Below are 12,163 nucleotides of genomic sequence, written 5' to 3'. Positions count from 1 at the left end.
AAATGGGTTCATCCCTGTTGTGTTTCTTTAAAAGCTTTATAGAATAAGTGCTATGTAAATTTGAGTTATTATTGTTGTGGTCATTAATATACGGAAATCCTTTAAGAAGCAAATATCATTTTTATAACATGTTTTATTTATTTATTTGTTTTTGGTAGCCTCCATACAGAGTCATGCAAAGAGGTTCAGAGAAGAACACAGAAAGTGGCCACCATCAGGATGAAGAACCCAACAAGTCAGACTGGTAAGTGGAAAAGTGATGCATGAGTGTCTTTTTCTGTGTTTCATTACATCTGCTGATACTGTTTTTTATTCAAAAATACCTCATAGTTTACAAACAAAAATGAGAGTGTGTCTAAAAGGAAAAATGTCTATGACATTTATTCTCATTACTTTGAAGACCTTAGGAAGGTGGTATTCGTCACAAATAGTCTTGGCATTTCGTTATAGACAGATATGGTGTTACAGTAGCTATATGACTTCATGAAATCTGCTTAATTCTTTGAGTATTAGTTTCTTTGTTTGAAAATAGAAATGATGGGGATGCCTGGGTGGCTCAGTTGGTTGAGCATCACACTCTTGTTTTCAGCTTAAGTTGTGATTGGTGAGATCAAGCTCTGTGTCAGACTTTGAACTAGGCATGAGGCCTGCTTGAGATTCTCTCTCTCCCACTGCCTCCCCTGCCCCCCACTCGTGCATGCATGCGCAGTCTCTCTCTAAAATTAAAATAAAATAAAATAAAATAAAATAAAATAAAATAAAATAAAGAAAAGAAAAAGAAAGAAAATAAAATGGAGATTATGGTAGTTATCTTGTTATGTTTTCCTAAGAACTAAGAAATTGCATATAAACAATCAATTTATTTAGCATAAAGAGGTTAAAGATACAAGACTAATATTTATTGAATAAATTCCATGTGCCAAGTACTAAGTGGTAACTACTTTATTGCATTGTTTTATTGAATATGCACAACACTGCTTAAGAATAGAAGCTATTATTGTTCTCCCTTTACAGATGAAGAAACTGTACTATCGTAAAACTATGTGAGTTGCCTTTAGATAGCATACTGCTCTGACAGTTGTTTGAGTGCAGTCCTTTCTGATGCCAAAGTTTCTGTACTTACATTCATTCATAAAATCAACAAACATTTATTGGGTAGCTAACAAAAGCCAGGCTTCTTTTGGCTGGAATGCCATGCTATTTCCAAAATGATTATTGCTTAGAATATAACAACTGTATGTTTATAAGACACATTATAGTTTACAAATAATTTATGAGTAAGTAATTTTGTTTACTGATGATATACCCCGTATGAAAGACAAAGTTGGGATTATTACATGTATTTTACAGATGGAAACATTGAGGTCCCAAGAGGTTAACTGGCTCACTGGATGTCTTACATGCTCAGTGCTTTTCAGATTCTCTGGGTAAAAAATCAGTTTTTTTGCATATTTTTTAATGTTTTTATTTAAATTCCACTTAGTTAACATACAGTGTATATTAGCTTCAGGTGTACAGTACAGTGATTCAACATTTGCCTACAACACCCAGTGCTTATCACAGCAAGTGCACTCCTTATTCTCCATCACCAATTTAACCCATCCCCCCACCTACCTCCTCTCTGGTAGGATCAAACCATTAGTTGTTTTCTATAGTTAAGAGTGTTTTTTGGTTTGTCTTTCTCTATTTTTTTCTTTGCTTATTTGTTCTGTTTTTTTTATATTTTATTAAGTTTACATATAAATAAATTCATATGGTATTGGTCTTTCTCTGACTTCTTTTGCTTAGCATAATACTCTATAGCTCCATCCATGTCATTGCAAATGGCAGGATTTCATTCTTTTTTATGCCTGAGTAATATTAATTATATATATATATATAAAGATTTATATATTAAAGATATATATATTCATTCTATCTTCTTTATCCATTCTTCATTTGATGGATACTTGGGCTGTTACCATAATTTGGCTATTGTAGATAACGCTGCTATAAACATTGGGATGCATGCATCCCTTAATCAATTTGAATCCATTGCAAATTGAACGTTTTTGCAAACATTAATTACCAGAGAAATAAAATGATCAAAAAATAGACACAAAATGCACATGTCGACATTTTTATTAGTTGTCATTATTCTGCAGACATAAAATTATAGAATGGCTATAAAGGGTTTTAATACTTTCTCTCCATACTCCATTTTCTGTACTCCTCATGATGTAGACCAGTTAGCATTTGCAGACTAACACTAGCCTCTAGACCAGACAGTAGTAAACTTTATAGCACTGATAGAGCTAATATGAGGGAAAACTAATATTCAACCTGAGACCTTTGTTCTTCAAGTCCAGGTCTTTTCATGTTACTCCATAAAGCCTCAACATACTGGAAGAAACCTGTGTTATGGTCCAAGGTATGAGAAGATCAAATTCCTAATTATTCAAATGAAACAGATATAAGAAAACTGACAATAACAAAATATCTTTAAAAAGTTATAGGAAACAACATAAAAAAGTGGAAAACATTTGGAAGTTTACAAGAATGATTTCTTTTAAATTTACTTATCAGAAATCAAGACTTAAAATTTTTGATATGTGATATATTGTTAGACTTTCTCAAAATATGAGATTTTTTTTCTCTTCTCTTTTCATTCTGTTTATTTTTGGAAAAGAGAAGTGGGATTTTATTTAGAAGACTGGACCTTATCAATTCCCAAGCAGCATATAGACCTTGTATAATTCTAGGAGATAAAAGTGGAACTATGCAAGCTATGAACTGAAAATGAACTCATCTTACCACTACATTGAAGGGGCCTGAAAATAAATGTTACTTCTTCATTTCAAAAACTACTAAAGAAAATTGCAGCACTTTTGGTACACAGTAAGATGCGCATTGCATCAGCAATGAAAATTTACTTTGTGAGATGGTTTTGTGGCTTTCTCAGTTCTACTGAAATGGATCCAAATATTTACATGTGCTATTTTATTAATAAGTGTTTTGCCATCTGTGTCAAAGTAGTATTGCACAGATGTTCAGGAATAACTTTAGTTGTGAGTAAATATTAGAGGAAGATTGAGTTTTTCTCCAAATGATGCTGATAGAATTTTTTTTATCATAGTTTAAGATGTCAGAAATAGTTGTTGTTTTAAAGTTATACCAACTTAACAGTGCTTGATGAAGCTTAAAATGACTATAAGGGCATAGAGAAAGGTGGAAATTTATGACTACATTCAAAACTAGGACTTTCAGCCAATTCATTATTTTCTTCTGGAGAGATTCCACATCATCAAATAGAAGTTCAAAATCTGAAATAGAGCAAACTCATGGCCTTAATAATACAGGTAGATTCTGTGCCCTTCACTTACTTTCTGCCCCTTGACTCAGGTCCAAGAATTATATCACTGAGAAAGTTAGGTAGTCATACCTATAGTCAGTGCCTTTGTATCTATTCAAGGATTATCTTTGTTGCTTCCTCTAAAAAGAACAGAGAAGAAAGGACTTTGAGAAATGCATTGCATCCAAGGAGAAAGTTAGGTTATCCCAACAGGCATTATAGGTATGGTAATATGTGACTAGAGACAATAGTACTCAGTGTGTGTGTGTGTGTGTGTGTGTGTGTGTGTGTGTGTGTGTGAGTGATACTTATTAGAGCAGGATCAGAGGACCAAAATTTTAGCAAAATGAAGTGCTCTATGTGAATGCCTGCTATTCAATAGAATTCAGGCCTGTGGTTGTTCACAATCTACTTTTCAACAGGGAAGAATTGACACTTTCTGCTAAAAAACCAGGTTATCAGTAAGATCAAGAGCTAAGAGTGAGTTTTATGACCTATTTGTTGAGTGTCACTACTCTTCAGTGACAATTGAAGAGCTTATTGGTAACAAGCAATAAATAGCAGCAATAACAAAGTCAAACTTGGTTTGGATAATGAGAACTCGACACAGGAAGTGAAAGCCTCAGAGATAAAGCAAATGTAGAACAATGAATTAATACATAAACAAGAAAAATATTTTAGGAAAATTTTTGTCATCCTTACAAATGCATTGATTGACTTAGAAGCCTTAAAATTGAAGAAGTTTAAATGCAAATGACTGAAAATAAGAAAATGTAAAGAAGGAAGCAACAAATGTCATCAGATTTGTAGCAAGTAAAATGAAGAAACATTCCTAGAATGCAGGGGTCCAGGAAAAATGAGAAAATTATGAGAGAAAAAAAGACCAGCATGGAAAAGAAAAATCAAACATGCAGGTAAGTATTGTGAAAAAATAGAAAAAGGATAAATAAAAGAAAAGCAGTCATCAAAGAATCATCAGGGAAAAAATCTTGGTCAAGAAAGATAAGAGTTTCATAATTCTAGTTTTCATTTGCTAAAATGTAAGTTTTTTGCATATTGCATCAGAATTTCCTATTTTTAAAAGTTAGGAAAATCAAGTGCTGAACAAAGATTATTTTGAATCAGAGAGTTTTGGGGGTTTGTTTGCTTGAATGTTGTTTAGTGCTTCATGCTTCAAGATTATAAAAGTTTGGTCTATTCAGGCTTTCTTGTTTTCCTTAAATAATTTTGGTAATTTGTATTAATCTAAAAATACTATCAATACTGAGTAATTGTCCTTGCATGAACATACATTTAGAAAAAAATACTTGAAGTCAATGCACCAGTGGAATAATTAAGTGATTTTTGCCTCTTTTGTAACATATAAAATAATCATACATTATTGGTCAATTAAAGATTTTATGGAAATATACTTAAAAGTGCACAAATAATAGGTGAACAACTCAATTAATTATCACAAACTCCACAAACATGAGTAATAAACACTCAAATTAGTAATTAAAATCTAACCAACAAAATTGAAAGTTTCTTTTTTTTTCTTTCTAATCATAAATCTCAATCTTCTTTAAGGTAACAATTTTCTTAAATTCTAATACTGTACATTATTTTAGATTTTTTGAATTTTATATGAATGGACTGATAGAATTTATATTTGTTGTGTGACTTCTTGATCTCAATATTATTTTTATGAGATTTCTGTGTATAGCAGTAATTTAATTTTCAATTATGGCCAGTCGGTGGGGCACCATGTATGTGAACATTTCTGTTGGATATACAATCACTTATATGTAACTTACATGTTCATTTTTAGTAGATAGCTGATAATTTTCTGAACTGGTATACAAATTTATATTCCCACCAGCAGAGGATATGAATTCTAGTTACCCTGTATCCTTACAAAACTTGGTAATTATCAGAGATTTTTATTTTAACCATTCTGGGGGATGTGCCGTGCTATCCTGTTGTGGTTTTAATTAACATTTCCATAATGACTGATAATTGTGGTGTTGCTACCTCAGATCAACAATTCCCTTGGTACTCCTAAATTAAAAAGCAAATGAAGATTTAGAGGAGATATTAAGAAAGGTGGTAGCCTTATTCACCTCCACTGAATGAAGATTTGATCTAAAGTGAACTAAAGTTCCCCTTTACCTAGGAAATTTTTTAAAGTATGTAATAACATGTGTTATTAAATGTGTACAAGTCCAGTAGTCTCATTCAACTTAAAATGCAACTTACCAATTTGGCTGAACTTTTACTTTCCCTTAAGCAAATTAATGCAATGCAATCTATCAATTTTGTTTTGTTTCATTGGGTACAAACCAATCTAATGACAGTAGAATCACAGCTGAATGGTGACAACTAGAGTTTGTTGCAGGAGAGCGATTGCATACTCCATTTCTGTGTTGGGAAAACTAATTATTTGTCCAGCCATTTGAAACTAGGGATAGCACATGGGCAATAGGCGTGAAAAGAATCTAGGAGGGCAGCGTTCATGTCAGATTTTGACAGAGGGTCTAGGTTTTTCACCTACGCAGCGAGTGTGACAGCTCCATCACTTTCCAGGCATTTCCTCTGGTGGGCTATGCAATGGTTCATTTGCTTCCAGCACTATTAGTTTCCAAACAGTATGAGAGGTTGGTTGATATGTTATTGAGATAATTTAGATGTGCATAAACTGATACTAAGTTGTGAAATAGCATGCTTTATTTTTAATGAAACCATATTATCAGAGATTAGCTAGATCAGATTTGTGGTTGCCAGAGTTGAGGGTAGGTGGTGGGGGAAGTTGGATGAATGTGATCAAATGGCACGAACTTCTAGTTATAAGATAAATAAGTCCTGGAGTTGTAATGTACAACATGAGTATAGTTAATACTATTGTATGGTATATTTGAAAATTGTTAAGAGGCTAGATGTTAAGAGTTCTTGGCACAAGGATAAAAAACATTTTTTTCTTTTTTTGTATCTATATGAGATGATAGGTATTAGTGTGACACAATATGTGTAAATCAAGTCCTTATGCTGTACATACTAAAATTACACAATGCTGTAATAATATTCCAATAAAACTAGGGAAAAAAGAACTTAGATAATCCAACCAAATGCACTTTTTATTGCAATAAAATGTACATAATATAAAATTTACTATTTTAACCATTTTTTAGTGTATAGTTTTGTGGTAGTGAACACCTTCCCATTGTTCTGCAACTGTTACCTCATCCATCTCCGTAACTCTTCCATACACCAACCTCAATCACATTCAGACATTCTACTCCTGTATCGTTTCATAGATAGATAGATAGATAGATAGATAGATAGATAGATAGATATAGTGTGTATCCATTAACAGATTTACAATTACTTTTTATGAATTTGTCTTTCAATCTTTGAGAAAACCAAGTGTGAAATTACAAACCAAAATCACAATACTGTTATTTACATTTGTTTGTATATTAACTTTTACCAGAGAATCAGTAGGCTCTTCATGTCAACATAGTCCCTACTACATTATTTGCTACATTATAATGTGATTGAAGGGAGAAAAAGCTGAGATTAAGAGTCAACCAAGTTGAAGTTATTTTTATTGGTAGATCAAGTCGTCTTATTTTTGTCTCTGTGTATTAGCACCAGAGTTAGTTTGGAATTAATTCTTGGTAAGCAATAATTTTCGTAATGTTTAATCAATATCTACTGCCATTCCCATGATTAAGCAATATGCATGTGATATAGAGGTGTCTGGGTAATTACACTTGTGCCTTTTGTTAGATTTAATGTAAGAAAGGAAACTGGAAAATCAAGAAACAACTTGGTAAAATCAGTGCTCTACTAAAAGTCTAAGCTGTTAATAAATTTTCCATAACCATATTCTCACCCTAAAATAAAAACCTGACAAATGGCCTTAACTAAGAATTTCTGAAAACATTTTAAACATAAGATTAAAGAGATTTGAAATAAAATATGGAGATTATAATCCATTCATTTAGGCATGTTCATTTTCCCCAAGTTGTACCCTGATGTCATTCATGGATTTTCCTGGAAACATGGCTTTCAAAACAAGACCACTTATAATTAGTTTTACATAAAGTGAATTGTATGTTCAACCTGTGCTAAAGAAATAAAAATCACTGGACATAATAGTCATGTAAAGCAAATTTAAAAAACCATTAGTGGGAATTATTAATAAGGGAAGATATGAATTCCCATCCATCTTACACAACTATAACATAAAACTTAGATGTATTTTATATTCATGTATGTTTATTCTTCAAGAAAAATGAACACATACAAGCCCTTCTGAACATACTATTATTTTCCTGGTAGAAAAAAGAAAGAAAAGTAGTTATATTGTAACACTGGAATGGAATTTATGCCAATCACTACTAGGCTTCGATTCTGTGATACACAGAATTCCTTGCTTATTTAGTTAGAAGAAAAAAAATAGCAAACTTTGTGCTATGAAATCAGGGTTCATGGCATAGACTAGTAGGATTGTGAAGTAAGAAAAGTTTCCTTGAACAGAATGGCAGTTTCTTTCAAACTCTAAATGTTAGGAAAATGTGTTATCTTGATGGAATCTACAGAAAGTCTTAGCAAGATGTTGATGCAGAAAATTCATAGAAACATTCTTGATACAATACCACTGATGGATTCTTGTCTTATAGAGGCATAATATGAGTACATTAAAGTGAAAATAAGTTTGTTTCCTGTAACTTCAAATGAAGAAAAAATAATCATCTTTATTAGGACAGGAAGAAGTGAATGTAAGACACCGTAAATGTATATGTTCCATTGAAATTTTTTCCTATCAGCTGTACTCAATTGAAACAGCTAACATAGACTCCAAATAATTTCATTAAATCACTATTTAATTCCTTCACTTCTTTTTTTTAATCATTGAATTATAAAACTTTCTGATAGCTCAATTTGGCTTCTCTCCCCCACAGAAGCCATATCAACTGAGTGTTTTTTCATACAACTGCACATGCTCAAGGACATACACACATATATTTATCTGTAAATTCAAGCAAAAGTCCATGATTTTGCATTTATGGCAGCTCAGATGCCGTTCTACAAACCATTCTCTTCTAACACCCAAGGCTAAATCCTATTTAATTCGTGTAAGTTGGTTATTTTCTCAGCAGAAGTGAAAGTACTAATATACCTATAATCCAGACTATCTATAGGCCACATTAGAAGATAGATGAGTGTTTTCTTCATCTTCACTTTAAACAAAATATTTTATTTATTTATTTATTTATTTATTTATTTATTTATTTATTTGAGAGAGAGAGAGAGAGAGAGATGGAGAGAGAGAACAAGCAGAGGAAGCAGCAGGCAGAGGGAGAGGGAGAAGCAGCCTCTCTGAAGAGCAGAGAGCCCGATATGGGCTCTATCCCAGGACCCTGAGATCATGACCTGAGCTAAAGACAGTTGCTTAGCTAACTGAGCCACCCAGGTGCCCTCATTTTCACTTTTATTCCTTTTTTCAATGTGATTGTTTATTTTGTTTTGTTTTTGTTTTGTTTTGTTTGTTTTTGCCTTGTGATCCAATGCCTTTCCCGCTGACATCTCACTCCTTTAATAAATCAATTATAATTTAGGCATCTGATAAAAAGAAATTGATAAATTACTTTATATTAAATTGAAACTAATGGTCTGGCTCTACTTATAATAGCATTTTCCATTAGTAAGGAATACTGCAGATCTATGCAAGGGATTATAGGCTCTCACGGCAGAAAGTAGAGGTGATATTTACTTACTCTAAAATTTGTGTAATCCTAAAATTTGTTGTTCAAACCCAGAAATCCTTGATAGTGAAAAGGGCACTATTAATAATTGCATGGGGATAGCAGTGTACACTGGAACTGTGCCTGGCAAACCAGAGCAGATAGTTCCCCAACCTACAATGTCATTTTCTAGCCCTAGGCTTCTCCATCCAGAGTATCCAGCCCTTCATGTGGTTCCCACAGTTTGCAGACATATGCTGTTTTGTAAAACTTCAGATCAAATCAAATGGAGAGTATTGCTCATTAAGGTGTCCCTGAGATGACTTAGAAATTTTAGGATAGCCAATTTTCCAAATTTTAGTACAGAAAATATGGTCAGTATTAGTATAGTACATGGTTAGTACAGTATGTGGTCCCTTGCAAAATGCACTGAACTTATTGTCTACTCGTTTCTACTTTTCAAAAGTCAAGTTATTGTATAAATCATGCTACTTCATTGCACCTCTACTCTTTCTATAGAGAGGTGGGGAAAATCATTAAAATAGAGGATGCTTAAAGATATTTCCAGTACTGATATTCTAGGAGTCTAAGCAGGTGTTATGATAAGCTTTCCTGTTTCCAATAAATAACATCACAAACTAAAAAAGTCATTTATATACAATCAATGTGAATTTTTAGATCCCTCTAATAATGATTGAAAAATGACAGAAACCTTCAACTTCATTTTTCTCCGTTTATTGTATTTGTTCATGCACCAAGTGTGCTTGATTTCTACGGAAAATGAGACACTACTGAAAACTCCAGTATAAATTTTTTGGTGAGAGTATGATCAATGTTAGTGCAACATGTGACCCTGCTTATTGATCATGAAATGAAAATAAGGACACTAGTTTTTGTTTTATTGATTCCTAAAATATGATTTAAGACATGTTGTCTCTAATAATTCCATATTATTTACACTGAAAGAAGAATATCATTTGGGGGACTTTGGGATGGCTTCTGACAATGAAAATGACCATATCGTTGTTTCTCTTTACCTATGCAGTAATGGGTAGAGTTAGGTTCTCTGGGAGGTTCATTCACTTTCTCTGGCTTTAAGATAAAAAACTAGCATGAGTTAGAACTAAGGTTAAGCAAAGATAAATATAAATACTGGTTTTAAGTTAAGGAAACTTTGGAAGAGAACCAAAACAGGTTTTAGAAGCTGACAGATCACACTTCAAATTTTGACCCCACTGATAATGGCTTTGTAACCTTAGACCCAATTACTTATCTTCTTTGAGCCTTAGTTTCCTCACATGTAAAATGGACTATTGATATTTTAGTCATGGAATAGTTGAGAAAATTATATAAGTAAGTAGAGCTGTTGCAGTCATTATAAGGTTATAGATCTCATGCCATTAATTGTTTCTTGCTTGAGAATCTTGGACAAATACAGTCACAAACTGCTACTTCAAATACTTGTCTTTGGTCTTGGTCTATTTCTTAATCTTTGTCTGTATTAGACTTTTATATCCCCATGCCCTTGCTACCTCCCACCCCAAATAAAATAATTAATGACACTAATTTGCAAGCTCTGTTGATGTCAGACTAGCTGATGTATCAGCTGATGGGAGTGATTCCTATATTTCAAGACACCAGTGCCAAATATTTGATACTCAATAGAGCAATTACATTGCATCCTAAAGAATCCAACATTCATTTTTTATTTTATTTTTTTAGTTTTTTAGTCATTTGTAATAAAAAGAAATGGATATGTGTCTAGCTTAAGTCATGGGTACTTTATTTAACGCAAAATGTGTTACAATATTTGACAGAATAAATGAAAATATAAGATCCCCTACAAGGCTAGAAAACACCATTTCCTACAAATCCCCCAAATAACTGACAGTGAGGAATGAATGGTGGGGGGAGAACGTGGAGGTTATGGAACGACTACTTGCATAGTACTTTAGGCTCCCACTGAGGTTGATCAAGAATTGTCTTATTATCTCAACATTGTGTAATATGTTCCAAATGCCCATCTGGAATATTATTTTGATTTGTATTCCTTTAGAATCAACTTCAATTTCCAGTACTATCTTCTATCATTTTATGTTGTTATAGAGGTGAATCACATATTTGTGGCAGATTAGATTTCTCTTTGTATTGGGGGAAAAAAAGAAAAGGAAGATGACAAGGAAAGAGAAACAGGAGTGGATTTGTGCCCAAATGTTTAGGATCATACTATAGTTGCGATGCTATCTAGGCACTTTTAATCTATGGAGATTATTTTTTTTAATTCATCAAGTTTTAAAATGAATTTTTAATAAAATTATAGTTAAGAGGGAAAGAGACATAGAGTTCTAGACATTTTTAATCTATTTGCATTATGAATCGCTTCTTAGCCTTTTGGCTAAGATCAAGTGTATTTGCATTATGAGGTGAAATTCTTGATAACTTTTTTTTTAAGTTTTTACTTAAAATCCAGTTAACATACAGAGTAATATTAGTTTCAGGTATACAATACAGTGATTCATCACTTCCATACATCACCCAGTGCTCCTTACAGCAAGCATACTCCTTAATCCGCATCACCTATTTAACTCATCCCCTCCTCATCTTCTGTCTGGTAACCATTAGTTTGCTCTCTATTGTTAGGAGTCGGCTTCTTGGTTTGCCTCTCTCTCTGTTTTTCCCTTTACGATTTTTTAGAGCAGCATTATCTACAATAGCCAAATTATGGAAATAGACCAAGTGTCCATCAATTGATGAATGGATAAAGAAAAGGATACACAGTGGAATATTAGTCATTAAAAGAATGAAATCTCACCATTTGCCACAACATGGTTGGAGCTAGAGAGTATTATGCTAAGGAAAATAGGTCAGTCAGACAAATATCATGTGATTTCACTCATATATGGAATTTAAGAAAGATAACTTTTCTTAACTCTCACCCCACCCTCCTCTCCCTGTAACTTGTCCTGGAGACTAGGAGAAATATCTTATTTGAGATCCCTTCTCAAATACCCATACACTAAAGGAATTAATTCCCAAAGGGAAAGTAAAATGTCCTGTCATAAATGTACTGTATTTAACATTGTCTTTTCATTGAAAGAATGTT

The 12,163-nt window shown here is 32.8% G+C and overlaps 1 protein-coding gene across 11 annotated transcripts in view; it reads left to right on the top strand.

Annotated features, from left to right (window-relative positions):
- LINGO2 (leucine rich repeat and Ig domain containing 2) overlaps positions 1 to 12,163 on the top strand; it is a 1,134,307-nt gene that overhangs the window by 636,648 nt on the left and 485,496 nt on the right. For all 11 annotated transcript variants that reach the window (XM_049116208.1, XM_035697330.2, XM_025431889.3 and 8 more), the window contains one exon: positions 159 to 244. The gene's annotated coding sequence lies outside the window, so the exon portion shown is untranslated. The remainder of the gene's footprint in view (positions 1 to 158; positions 245 to 12,163) is intronic.

This window comes from Canis lupus, chromosome 11 (assembly GCF_003254725.2).
Source record: "Canis lupus dingo isolate Sandy chromosome 11, ASM325472v2, whole genome shotgun sequence".
In the NCBI taxonomy this organism is placed as follows: domain Eukaryota; kingdom Metazoa; phylum Chordata; class Mammalia; order Carnivora; family Canidae; genus Canis; species Canis lupus.
The sequence above is the reverse complement of the archived record's forward strand: the minus strand, read 5'-3'. Positions and strand labels throughout refer to the sequence as shown.